We start from the raw sequence: 15,426 nt of genomic DNA on the forward strand, positions 1-15,426 counted from the left end.
ACATTTTAAAGTAGAAGACTTTAAAATGATATTGCCAATATTTATGAGTTGCGTTCCTGGGACGACTTACTGAAAGATAGTTCATTCGATTACATGAAATTAACCCCAACTCAAGAATATCCGTCATAAAAAATTATAGCATGTGATATGTCTTTAAAAAGACAACCAAATGCAACGACAGTAAAATTCTCGCGTTAGAGACTTCATAGTAAATCACAAGGGAAAACCAGGAAAAACCCTGTGATACTATCCCGACATCGTAAGTATTTGGTCTTACATTAATTTACTCTCAAAAAATAATACCAAATTCTGACTTGTAACATGTTTAAATTATAAATAATATTAATAATACTAGATATATAAGTAATGCTAAATATAAAATATGTACTAGCTCGATATTATTGACTTACTAATCTTGGTATTTTCTTTCTATTGACTTCCTCTTTCAGTATGGGTAACCACATCCTACTGCATTCTACCGAGGAATTTGCGACACAATTGGTTTCATTTAGCATAATTAGAGCCGCTTCTTTGATTTTTCTCTTTTTACTATCTGATTCTTTCAGGACTATACTTGAATCTCTCCACTGAACTCTATGTTCATTATCCCATGCGTGTTGACATATTTGAGATCTCTCAAATTCTCTATTTTTAATATAAGATTGATGTTCACTTACTCTAACGTCTAATGGTCTTGATGTCTCACCTAAATAAAATTGTTCGCATTCACAAGGTATTTTATAAATGCAATTCTTTGTTCTTTCTTGATCATTGTTAGGTTTAGTCTTAGATAGAATAGATCTCAATGTGTTTGTTGTTTTGAATGTTGTTGAAATGTTGAATTTATTTCCTATTGTTTTAAGTTTCTCGGATAGTCCTTTTATATATGGTATTGATATTTTCCTCGTATTATTTCTGGTGAATGTTGTAGGATCCCGTTCTAAGTTGTTCTGTTCCATTCGATCCAATCTTGACAATTCCTTATTTATAAACGATAAAGGATAATCATTTTTTAATAAAACAGATGTTAACAATTGTTTTTCCGCTAAAAAGGAATTTTCGTTAGAACAAGTAATTTTGGCTCTATCATATAAGGATTTAATGATTCCCTTTTTAATGTTGATGTGATTTGACTTGTAATTGAGATATCTGTTGGTGTGTGTTGGTTTTCTATACACTTGAGTCTCATATCCAATATCCTTTTTGAGATCAAAACATCGAGGAAAGGTAGGCTGTTATTGTATTCCTTTTCCATTGTAAATTTTATTGTCTCTTCTTGATCGTTTATAATATTCAGGAACGTATCCAACAATTCTGATCTATGAGGCCATATTGAAAACACATCATCTACATATCTCCACCATACTGTGGGTTTTAAATTTTGTTTAGAAATAATATTAGTTTCGAAATCCTCCATAAATATATTAGCCAATAATGGAGATAAAGAAGAGCCCATTGCTAGACCAACATTTTGTTTATAGAATTCATTGTTTAGTTGAAAATAGGTATTATGGGTACATAATGTCAATAACTCCATTATAGCTGATACATTTAGTCTTGTCCTAGTTGCCAATGTATTATCATTCTCTAATTTCGTTTTGATTATGTTTAAAGTTTTATCTAATGGTACATTTGTAAATAAACTGTTTATGTCAAAACTTACTAAAATATTATTTGGATTAAATTCAATAGTTGATAATTTGTTTAAAAAATGTTTTGTATTTTTTATAAAAGTGTCATCATTATTAGCAAATGGTTTTAGAATGTTTAATAAGAATTTTGATAGTTCACTACAAGGAGAATTGATGGTACTACAAATGGGTCTAAGTGGTATGTTCGCTTTATGAATTTTCGGCACTCCATAAAAATGTGGTGTCTTACTGTAGTGAGGTGTCATTAATTTTCTTTGATAGTATGTTAGATCATTTTTAAATTTGAATAAAGTTCTATATATTTTGTTTTCCAGTGTCTTCGTTGGATCCTTCGTTAATTTGCTATAAGGTCCATTTGTAATTAGATCTGTAATTTTGTCCTCATATTGTATTTTATTCATTATTACAGTTGCATTGCCTTTATCCGCTGGTAGGATTGTTATGGAGTCATCATTTCTTAAAGTTTTTAAAGCTTTCATTTCCTCTTTGCTGATGTTCTGTTCAATTTGATTAGACTTTTCCAATTCAAGTTTACATAGTACCCTATATTGTTCTTTTTCATGAGTTGGTAGACACTGGGATATTTTCTCCACTGAGCTGATTATGTCTAATTTTGGAATAGATGGATGTGTAACAGCATAGTTTAAACCTTTTGACAATACCAAATTTTCCGTTGCATTTAAATGTCTATTTGATAGATTGACAACTGTCGCTAATATGTCATTATTTCTATTTAGGTTATCAAAAGTATGTAAACTATTTTGTTCTAAAAGATTATTAAATTTATTTAAATGTATATTTCTTTGTTTCTGATATGAATTTTCATAAATTATGTGTAAACTAAAAATAATTCGATCAAAATCAGAACTTGATATCATTCCGAAAAGTAAATCTTCAATACTTACGATGTCTTGTTCGATAAAAAATAAATTTGACCTGTGAAATTGCAACCTTTCCCGGATCATCGACAAACTGGCTCTATGTAGAATATTTTGGAGTCTTCTGCTTGAGTATGCTGGCCGTAACCTCAAGCCCTTTGGTATTATGTTGTTATTTCTACATCTTCTTAAAAATTTTATTGAATTTTGACAATGTGCCAGTTTCTCGTAGAAGGTTTCCAATTTCCTAAAATTTTGACACACGATAGGCCCATACCGGTTTCTTAATGTTGTTTAACAAGTTTTTAATAAGTTTCTTAACTTTAAATTACAGATCTAATTACAAATGGACCTTATAGCAAATTAACGAAGGATCCAACGAAGACACTGGAAAACAAAATATATAGAACTTTATTCAAATTTAAAAATGATCTAACATACTATCAAAGAAAATTAATGACACCTCACTACAGTAAGACACCACATTTTTATGGAGTGCCGAAAATTCATAAAGCGAACATACCACTTAGACCCATTTGTAGTAAATACCATCAATTCTCCTTGTAGTGAACTATCAAAATTCTTATTAAACATTCTAAAACCATTTGCTAATAATGATGACACTTTTATAAAAAATACAAAACATTTTTTAAACAAATTATCAACTATTGAATTTAATCCAAATAATATTTTAGTAAGTTTTGACATAAACAGTTTATTTACAAATGTACCATTAGATAAAACTTTAAACATAATCAAAACGAAATTAGAGAATGATAATACATTGGCAACTAGGACAAGACTAACGCCCGGTTTCCGAAAGGACGATCATCTCAAAAATTATGTAATCGACGATTAACAATAGATTAAATGCGTCAGAAACGTCAACCAAACTAGTTTTAACAACCGTCGATCACCTGACATAAGATTAATCGTTAGCTCGTTAGTTAACAGCCGATCATGAGTGTTTTGAGTCTCCGAAGCGTCGATTAACCAGTTTCGCTTGTCAAACGGCGGCAAAAATGGACTGTTACCTAATCTGCGACTATCCGTCGATTAAAGGACTGTTAAGAGTTTGTTTTTAGTTTTTTAATTACTGTAATTAACAAATAATGGGAAAAAATTTTCAAATAACACATATATAAATGATATAAATCATATTATTCAATAAAAATAAGATTTTTTTATGGAAGAAATAACTTAAAATATTTATTTAACTTGCAGAACATGGATATCTCGGACATTTTTTATATTTGATTATATAATTTATATTTTTTTTCTTTTAAAAATGTAAGATAACAAGGATGCTAGACTCATAGAGCTATTTTTTGAGAGGCCAGAGCTCTAAAAAGCAGGACCTAAATGATTATAGCTATGTAAATAAGAGCGAAAACGTGTGAGAAATTATAGCAGCTAACTTTGAAGACAATAAAACAGCCGGTAAATAAATTAAAAATAAATATAAAAAGTAAATATATAGACCAAAAATAAAAATACGATTATAAAATATTATAGATCATAAATAAACTGTTTTATATCTCCAACTCTCGTCACATTACCTAGCCTCATTTTTAAAATGCTCTCGTTCAATTCTTGCCCCAAACAAAAGTGACAGTACATAAGAGAGAATGCACCTTTAGAATCTAAAGATACAAGTTTGGATTTAGAGGTTAATATAATTGAAATTTTGAAGGATAACAGCCAATTGTGACAGTATCGCTACCAAATCGTATGTCAGATCATCGATTACATGATCTATGATCATGCAATTTTACAATAATTGGCGTTTGAGAAACCCATCACAGGTTAACAGTTGATCAAATCTGACAGCCGATTAGATGATCGGAGATTTGAATAACGTTTCGGAAACCGGCTGTAAATGTATCAGCTATAATGGAGTTATTGACATTATGTACCCATAATACCTATTTTCAACTAAACAATGAATTCTATAAACAAAATTTTGGTCTAGCAATGGGCTCTTCTTTATCTCCATTATTGGCTAATATATTTATGGAGGATTTCGAAACTAATATTATTTCTAAACAAAATTTAAAACCCACAGTATGGTGGAGATATGTAGATGATGTGTTTTCAATATGGCCTCATAGATCAGAATTGTTGGATACGTTCCTGAATATTATAAACGATCAAGAAGAGACAATAAAATTTACAATGGAAAAGGAATACAATAACAGCCTACCTTTCCTCGATGTTTTGATCTCAAAGAAGGATATTGGATATGAGACTCAAGTGTATAGAAAACCAACACACACCAACAGATATCTCAATTACAAGTCAAATCACAACATCAACGTTAAAAAGGGAATCATTAAATCCTTATATGATAGAGCCAAAATTACTTGTTCTAACGAAAATTCCTTTTTAGCAGAAAAACAATTGTTAACATCTGTTTTATTAAAAAATGATTATCATTTATCGTTTATAAATAAGGAATTGTCAAGATTGGATCGAATGGAACAGAACAACTTAGAACGGGATCCTACAACATTCACCAGAAATAATACGAGGAAAATATCAATACCATATATAAAAGGACTATCCGAGAAACTTAAAACAATAGGAAATAAATTCAACATTTCAACAACATTCAAAACAACAAACACATTGAGATATATTCTATCTAAAACTAAACCTAACAATGATCAAGAAAGAACAAAGAATTGCATTTATAAAATACCTTGTGAATGCGAACAATTTTATTAAGGTGAGACATCAAGACCATTAGACGTTAGAATAAGTGAACATCAATCTTATATTAAAAATAGAGAATTTGAGAGATCTCAAATATGTCAACACGCATGGGATAATGAACATAGAGTTCAGTGGAGAGATTCAAGTATAGTCCTGAAAGAATCAGATAGTAAAAAGAAAAAAATCAAAGAAGCGGCTCTAATTATGCTAAATGAAACCAATTGTGTCGCAAATTCCTCGGTAGAATGCAGTAGGATGTGGTTACCCATACTGAAAGAGGAAGTCAATAGAAAGAAAATACCAAGATTAGTAAGTCAATAATATCGAGCTAGTACATATTTTATATTTAGTATTACTTATATATCTAGTATTATTAATATTATTTATAATTTAAACATGTTACAAGTCAGAATTTGGTATTATTTTTTGAGAGTAAATTAATGTAAGACCAAATACTTACGATGTCGGGATAGTATCACAGGGTTTTTCCTGGTTTTCCCTTGTGATTTACTATGAAGTCTCTAACGCGAGAATTTTACTGTCGTTGCATTTGGTTGTCTTTTTAAAGACATATCACATGCTATAATTTTTTATGACGGATATTCTTGAGTTGGGGTTAATTTCATGTAATCGAATGAACTATCTTTCAGTAAGTCGTCCCAGGAACGCAACTCATAAATATTGGCAATATCATTTTAAAGTCTTCTACTTTAAAATGTATAATATATGTCTGAATTGCCAATATAAATGAGTGAGATTAAATAAATTATTAGAAGAATTTTTTTGCTTAGCAACAACACTTTAGTTTATTTTAGTAATATTTTGTATTTTGACAACGGCACCCGATTTGGGCGTCGAAACGTTAATAAAATTATTTTTTTCATTTTAATTGTGGATAATGGAATGGAATGCAAATGGACTACTGCAGCATCAACAAGAACTGCAGACTGTCCTAGACATTGAAAAAATAGACATTTGTCTCATTTCTGAAACACACTTTACAAATGAAACCTACATTCATTTTAAAGGATTTAAAGTATACCATACCTTACATCCGGATAATACAGCCAGAGGTGGTAGTGCTATCATAATAAAAGAAACAATTAGACATCATCAAGAAATATGCTACAAAACAGAAATGTTCCAAGCTACTTCAGTATGTGTTAAAACAAAATCTTTTGAGCTTATCGTTACCGCTGTCTACTCTCCACCAAAACATAACCTCAAAAAAGATCAATATCTAGAATTTTTGAATAGACATGGCAAAAGATTTATAATTGGTGGTGATTTTAATGCCAAGCACACCCATTGGGGTTCTAGGATAATTACAACAAAGGGGAAGGAACTCTTGCAGGCAGTTAAGCAATTAAAATGTGAAACACTTTCAACAGGTAAACCGACTTATTGGCCTACTGATTCCAACAAAATTCCAGACCTGATTGATTTTTTTATAACTAGAAATATTTCTGTTAATTATTTACATATTGAAGAAGCTTGGGACATGAACTCCGATCATTCACCCATCCTTCTCACAGTTAGCGATACTGTTATTCAAAGCCAGCCACCTCCTAAACTGACTAATAGACTAACAGATTGGCGGAGTTTTCAGCTTCACTTAGAAGAAACAATCAATCTCAAAGTTTCACTAAAAACTAGATATGAACTTGATGAAGAAACGGAATGTTTTGTTAAACAAGTTCAACAAGCCGCTTGGAATAACTCACCTGAACTGATTCATAGAGTTAAAGGTAATAATTACCCTAAAGAAATTAGAAAGCTAATCGAAGAAAAAAGAAAACTCAGAAGGATCTGGCAACGCTCTAGAGCTCCATCTGATAAAACAAAACTAAATAATGCTACACAACAGCTTAAAAGAGAAATTAAAAAAAATAAAAACGAATCAATTAGTAACTATCTAAGAGAATTGACAAATGATAGCACAACTGATTATTCCCTCTGGAGAGCCACTAAGAAATTAAAACGACCGATAATGCAAAATTCCCCACTAAGAAATACAGATGGAAGCTGGGCAAAAAGCAATTTAGAGAAGGCTAATAAATTTGCTGAATATCTCGAGGAAACATTCCAGCCAAATGAAGGTGATAACACACTGCAATGGGAAAATGCCACACAGGAAGAAGGTGAAATTAAACTAGTCACCCCAAAAGAAGTGGCCGACGAAATTAAATCAAACATCAATCCCAGGAAAGCACCTGGGTTTGACTTAATTACTGGGGAAATCTTAAAACAACTTCCTAGAAAAGCCATAGTAAAACTGACATATCTCATAAATGCCTCGTTCAGATTAAGATATATTCCCAAGATATGGAAAGTGGCTGAGGTCATAATGATCCTTAAACCTGGAAAACAACCAAATACAGTATCATCGTACAGACCGATTTCATTGCTACCCGTAATTTCAAAGCTGTACGAGAAGCTTTTGCTGAAAAGGTTGAAACCTCTCATAGATGCTAAGGCTCTAATTCCATCACACCAGTTTGGGTTTCGAGAAAGTCATTCAACTATCGACCAAGTCCATAGAATAACGGATATAATAGAGAGGTCGCTAGAAGGAAAGAAAGTTTGCTCAGCTGTCTTCCTCGACGTAGCGCAAGCTTTTGATAAGGTATGGCACGAAGGACTTAAGTACAAATTAAGCAGGATTTTGCCAAGACAATACAGAGAATTATTGGAATCTTATATATCAGAGAGAGTTTTTAGGGTTAAGCAAGAAGAAGCCTACTCGGAACTAAAGGAAATCAATGCAGGAGTACCACAAGGTAGTGTGATAGGACCGGTCCTATACCTATTATACACTAGTGATATCCCTGAAGTACAACATAATACAATAGCTACCTTTGCTGATGACACTGCCGTCTTAGCCGTAGGTGAAGACCATGAAGAAGCAGCAAGAAAATTACAAATATCTCTTAACAGACTTAACGAGTGGACTAAACGCTGGCGAATTAAATTAAACGAAATGAAGTCAGTGCATATAAATTTTACAAACAAGAAAAATCAATACATTCCTGTTAACTTAAATAATACTCAGATACCATATGCCGACACCGCAAAGTATTTGGGTATTACACTAGACGCTAGGCTACGCTGGAAGGCCCATGTTAAAAAGAAACGAGAACAGCTTAACATGAAGTATAAAAAAATGTATTGGCTATTGGGAAGACAATCCACTCTCTCAATCTACAATAAAATACTTTTGTATAAACAGATTATAAAACCTATATGGACATATGGCATCCAACTATGGGGCTGCGCTAGTAATACAAATTTAATTATCATTCAACGATTCCAAAACAAAGTGCTAAGGAGCATTGTCAACGCTCCATGGTACTATAGGAACAGTGATCTCCATAGGGACCTAGACATGGATACTGTTAACAAGACCATAGAAAAATTTGCCAAGAGTCACGAACAACGACTTCTTCAACACGTCAATGTTGAGGCCATCCAGCTCCTCGACAACACGGATCTAGCTAGAAGACTCAAGAGGAAGAAACCCTTCGAGTTAGTTAAGTGAAAAATAGTGCACGGTGCAAGTGATGGTACAAGTTAAAATTTGTGCAATATATTAACAGAACCTAGGGGGTACTATCGAGTTTGTCCTTAGTCTGAAGTTTTTTAGTAGTAATTTAGGTTAGAAATAAGTTGCTCATTGATCACATTATTTGATCAGATTGTAATGTTCTTAAGCATCTTATTGGTGTTTAATAAATAAAAAAAAAAAAAAAAAAAAATTTTAATTGTGGCTTATTTCCCATATAAATAATTAAATATTTTAGATATATAATTTTCTTTTTATTCGAGCAATTTTCATGTCGAGCAATTGATTTTCGAGCAATTTCATTCTAGCAATTCACCGGTTACCCAAAAAAGGATTTGTCACAATAACTCACCTGTTGAGATTTTGGTGTCATTATGAAACTTATTTTGAACCCCACATGTTAGTGGATAAAAGTTTGATCAAAACAAATGTCGTATTTTTTCACATATGAAATATAGGTAACGGAACAAAACAAGTTTTGTCCCCCATAGGTGGTTGATCAGAAAATTTGATCATTTGATTAAAAAGGTCCGTCAAACGGCGTTGGGTCAGTTTGCGTAATGTTGGTCACCACTTTGTTTAACAGAAGACATCTCTATTAGGCCTGGTTCTCTCGTACACAAAAAAGTTTATTAATAGCAAGCTGAAAATTTGTGAATAGCTTAACGGTGTCTAGTCGGACAAACTTTGATGTACGGGAACACTGGAACAGGGGAATATTTAATTGTGGAACAGGTTACAAGTTTCGAACGTCAGACTACGAAAATGTCCCATGTATTTTGTCGGACAGAACTTCCAATTGATTTGTTACCCTTTCATTAAACTCTCATGCAAAAATCAGACTGCTATTTATAACCCACATAGTTCCTGTCATTTAATGTTCTACCTGTCGGACTTAATAATATGCACAACATATATGTCTGACAAACATTTTTCATGATATTGAAGCTAAGCCTATTAATCTAAATACCAATCTCGAAGCCGTTGCAGTTCAGGTCATATACAAAATGAAAATAAACATATATATATATACAGGGTGGTTCATCTTATTCGCCTCGGTGTCTGTACGAAAAACCACTTAATATTTTTTAAAAAATTCTTCACAGAAATATACAGGGCCATTAATACTACAATCTAAAAATAATGTGAATTATACAGGGTGCGCCAAAAAAGAGTGGTATATCAAAGTTATATTTTTTCTTATGGAATGCCCTATATCTGATGACATTATTGAATTGACCTTAAAAAATAAACTATACTTTCAAAAGGGTTCCTTATATCTAAATACAGGGTGTGTTGATTTATTTCGATTTTTATAAAAATGTAAGGTTTTAGAGAAAAATAAATATCTACGAATCTAAGAACCAGTAACAAATTCTTTCTTGGATCTTAATAATAGACTATTTAGCATACTTTAACAGATGCTTATTGCAACAAAGTTTCTTACAGGGTGGTTAAAATATGAGATTGTTTTATTAACAAATTCAAGCTGTAATAACTTACTTATTTTAAATAGAACACCATGTATCTTACTAGTCTATCGCGTAGAAAATTTACTTAGCTTTCAATTTGTATTAGAGTTTCCTACACCTATCTTTTTACAGGGTGGTCAAAATATTAGATTTTTCTATTAACAAATTCAAGCTGTAATAACTTACTTATTTTAAATGGAACACCCTGTATCTTACTAGTCTATCGCGTAGAAAATTTATTTAGCTTTCAATTCTTATTAGGGTTTTCTATACCTATAAAAATTTCCTAATTTGTAAGCTTTAAAAATTAGAAATAAGTACCTATGTCGTGGTTACGTACAACACACCACCAACACCGGCAATATACTTAGACAAAATACTGTCATTAATAAAATTTTCATTTTTATCATGTAATCACACAGAGTGTTGTATTATTTTAGTTGATTTGGCCTACATGTGACACTAAATATGTTTATATTAAACTGCATACTACATGAATATTAGATGCCGTATTGTGGAAGATATTTAAGTTATATTTCATTCCGTACAAGTATTTTCCATATCATAAATCGACGGTTATTAAGTAAATTTAAGAACGCCACTTTTTGTTTGAATCTTTGAATCGCAATTACAAACAATTAAATGCAATGGCTACTATAACCAAACTGAGCCTATTGTAAAAAAATTTGTAAAAATGGGTATTTACAGAATAACATGGGAATTTATATTTACAGAATAACATGTGTATTGAGAATGTTTACATGGAATTGAAGAGATTTTAAATATCTTCCATTATAAAGGATAGAATATCGAGTATGTCATTTAAAATAAGAACACTCTGTGTGATTAAATGATAAAAATGTGAATTTTATTAACGAAAGTATATTGACTAAGATAATAATATTTAAGTATATTGCCGGTGTTGGTGATGTGTTGTACATAACAACGACATAGGTACTTAATTCTAATTTTTAAAGCTTACAAATTAGGAAATCTTTAAATATTTGAAAAATGAAGGGAGATAGATATAAGAAACTCTAATAAGAATTGAAAGCTTAGTAAATTTTCTACGCAATAGACTAGTAAGATACAGGGTGTTCCGTTTAAAATAAGTAAGTTATTACAGCTTGAATTTGTTAATAGAACAATCTCATATTTTGACCACCCTGTAAGAAATTTTGTTGCAGTAAGCATCTGTTTAAGTATGCTAAATAGTCTATTATTAAGATCCAAGACAGAATTTGTTACTGATTCTTAGATTCGTAGATATTTATTTTTTTCTAAAACCTTACATTTTCATAAAAATCGAAATAAACCAAAACACCGTGTATTTAGGTATAGGGAACACTTATGAAAGTATAGCTTATTTTTGAAGGGCAATTCAGTAATATCATCAGATATAGGGCATTCCATAAGAAAAAATAAAACTTTGATATACCACTCTTTTTTGGAGCACCCTGTATAATTCACATTATTTTTAGATTGTAGTATTAAAGGCCTTGTATATTTCTGTGAAGAAATTTTTTTTAAATATCAAGTGGTTTTCCGTACAGAGACCGAGGCGAATAAGATGAACCACCCTGTATATTCCACACCCACATGAGAGACAAATACAAGAGGTAACTAATTTACTTCATCAGATACAGCCTCCACTAATCTTATTAGGGGATACAAACTGCCATAACACCACTTGGGGAAGTTCAAAAACAGACAAATGCGGGAACTTATTACAAAACACAATCAATAATTCAAATCTAATACTTATGAAAACTGGGGAACCCACCCGGTTTAATTCCTATAATGCGAATCTTTCATCTATTGATATCTCACTATGCAGTCCATCACTGGCAACTATATTACAATGGAAGACACTAAAATACTTATATGATAGTGATCACTTTCCAATCATAATTGACATCCTAAATGACAATCAAGAAACAACACATCCAATTTACCAGTCGTGGAAAATAAAAACCGCTAATTGGGACCTTTTTCAGCAGTCTATTGATGTAAAACTATGCAACTTCACTACTTCACATTATATAGAAATATTGACAAAAACATACTATGTACATTAAATAATATAATTATATCGGCAGCGCATAAAGCTATCGGTAAAACAAAAACTTGTAATAGGACACCGGTCCCCTGGTGGAATAATCAGATTGTCAAATCATTATCTGCAAGCAAACACGCACTGAATATTCTTAAAAAACATAAAACAGATGCTAATCTCCTGGAATTTAAAAAGCTTAGGGCAAAAACTAGGGCTTACAATACCGGGATTCCGGGATCCCGAATACCGGGATCCCGGACGATATTTTCCGGTATTCGATACCGGTATTTATAATAAAAATACCGGTATTTAGGTATTAGCTTAATTTATAAAAATGGAATTGATGCACAATAAACTTTCTTTTTTTTTTAACATCCAATGTTAATTGCAATCTGTCTCATTACAAACAATAAGCAATACATATAGTTATCGAAAAATAACATAGATGGAGGCAGCCCAGTGGGGAGCACCCAGTAAGACATATAAGATTATAATTTTAAAATAAGACATAACAATTACTTGGAACATAATACATAGATAAAATTTGGTATATTGGACAGTTCAGACAACAAATATGATTATTAAAAGTCTAAGAAACATGAATAAAAAATACGAAAGAAGTTTAAAAAATCACTGAAGCTAAAACAAGATTATTTCACTGCACTATGACACGCACTCTGTTGTTGCTCTGATGTTCAGATTTACTAGAGGTCCAAAGGATCAGGTCTTTTTAATCTTCTTTCATGAGAAATGTTGGGTAGGTCCGTGGACTTTCTTCTAAGATATTTTTTGCTATTACAAGAAATTATTTTTGAAGATAAACTACAAATATCAAATATCATTGTAAAAAATATTTATTAAACACATTCATTACACATACAAGTCAAGTATATCGCTTTCTAAAAGCGTGAATGTCGTTAATTTAAGGCGAACGGTGATACATATCAGCTTCTAAAACCAAATTATTAAATCTCGTGTACCTATACAAATATATAAAATGAGTTCTTAAAATTGAGTTCAAAAATTCTTAAATATTTAAAATTAGACTACTTTATTTTATAAATAAGCCGAAAGATTTATTAATCAGAATTGTTTTTACATTTTCAGATCTATTTTTCATTTTTTTTGTGTATTGTGGTGTATAAATTAGGCTCACTTATTTTCTGAATCATTAATAATAATTGAAAATATATAGCGGTCTAAATACAGAGTAATCCATATAAAATATTTGTCACAGTAAGTTAATCTTTATATTAATATATTTTAAAGTTAAATTAATTTACAAATAGTAAATTTCATGAGTAAAAAGACTATCCTATTATATGCAAAATTTATCCTAGAACCAAATATATAGTTTTTCTATTTGCACATTTTTTGTATCTATCTATTCCTACTCACTAGGAATGTTATAAACAACATCTACTCATTTCAAAACAAAATTTAATATAGTCCAGGAACTGAAGCTTTTCACCCCTCAATTTTTACAGAATGGATCGATTTGCTTGAAAATTTGAGAATAAGTAGTGGATGTTCCAAGGATTAAAATCTATATGATGCTGAAAGGCGCTTTTATTATGGGGTTGTTTGCCACCCCATCTCGGGGGTAGAAATTTTTTATTATATTTTGACAGCAAAAGTTGATAAAAACATTAATTCTAAGTAAAAAATGTTGTATACATTTTTTTGATAAAACTAATAGTTTTCGATTTATTCGCTATCGAAAGTGTTTGTTTTATATGGAAAAAAATCAACGTTCTTCTATAGTATACTCATTTAATATTCACTCAATTTTTGTCGTATAAAAAAATTTTTCACATCAAGTTCTTAAGAATTAAATAACCTACAATTTCATATTTAAACATTTTTTCTTATCTTTGATGTTAATCTTTCTATTCTGAAGAAAATGGCAATTTTTACAAAACTACAATTCTTTATTCGCTTTTAACTTCAGTTTTTTAAAAACTAATCATTTTAAGCCAGTCAAACTCCTAGAATCTATTAATAATACACAAATAAAGAAGAATAAATAAGGCAAATGACTAAAAACACCGCTAACTTACATTATTATGCTTACAATTGGATTTCTCCTTTTTTTTTTCTCTCAAAAAAATATGTTGATTTTTTAACCGTAACTTTTTTACTTTTTATCTTAGAAAGTTTTGTATAAAAGAATTCTGTAGCTTTTTATAAGATCTACAAGCCTATTAATAATAAATCTTATTAAAATCCTTAGTCACAAAAAGAGGTGCCTTTGAAATGGTTGGTAAAGGTGGTTTTTGCATGCTTTTACAAGATTTAATTGTCAATAGCTCACTTAATTTTTGTCATAGAAACATTTTTTTCATACCAAATTCTTGGGCATTGAATTGGCTACAATTTAATATTTAAACATTTTTTCACATCTCTGATGCTAATCTTTCTATTTAGAAGAAAAGGCCATTTTTTCCAAACTACAAAAATTTGTTAATCGTTGTTAACTTCGTTTTTTTTTAAAAACGAATAATTCTAAGTCGGTCAAACTTCTCGAACCTATTAATAATACATAAATAAATAAGACCAAATAAGGTCAATGACTAGTTTTAATTAGGGTGGTGATTACGGGGTTGCTTCCGACCACTTTTGCGCTGAAAAAAATAGGGACTGACATTCTTTTCATTATAAGTCACTTAATTTTTGAGCTAGAGACTGCTTTTTTATTTCTAGAGATAGATATTTTTAAATTATTTAAATTAGTTTTAACAAGTTATTCTCGAAAAATGCATATTTTTCCCGTCTTTTGACTTTGAAACTACAATATTTAACATTTGACAAAGGAGAGCTAACATATAATAAAGTATATCTTGATTACTGTTGATCTTAAAGAAAATTAAAAAACACGGTTTTGTTTATTTTTTCAAATAGTACATTTTTGTTAAGTAAAGTTGTTTTGATAAAACGAAAACTTTTGGAGTTATTAGCAGAAAACTGATTAAAATCATTGATTTTTCGATATAATATTAACACTTTCGATAGCGAATAAATCGAAAACTATTAATTTTATCAAAAAAAATGTATAGAATATTTTTTGCTTAGAATGAACGTTTTTACCAAC

Source organism: Diabrotica virgifera, chromosome 2, assembly GCF_917563875.1.
Source record: "Diabrotica virgifera virgifera chromosome 2, PGI_DIABVI_V3a".
NCBI classification, from domain to species: domain Eukaryota; kingdom Metazoa; phylum Arthropoda; class Insecta; order Coleoptera; family Chrysomelidae; genus Diabrotica; species Diabrotica virgifera.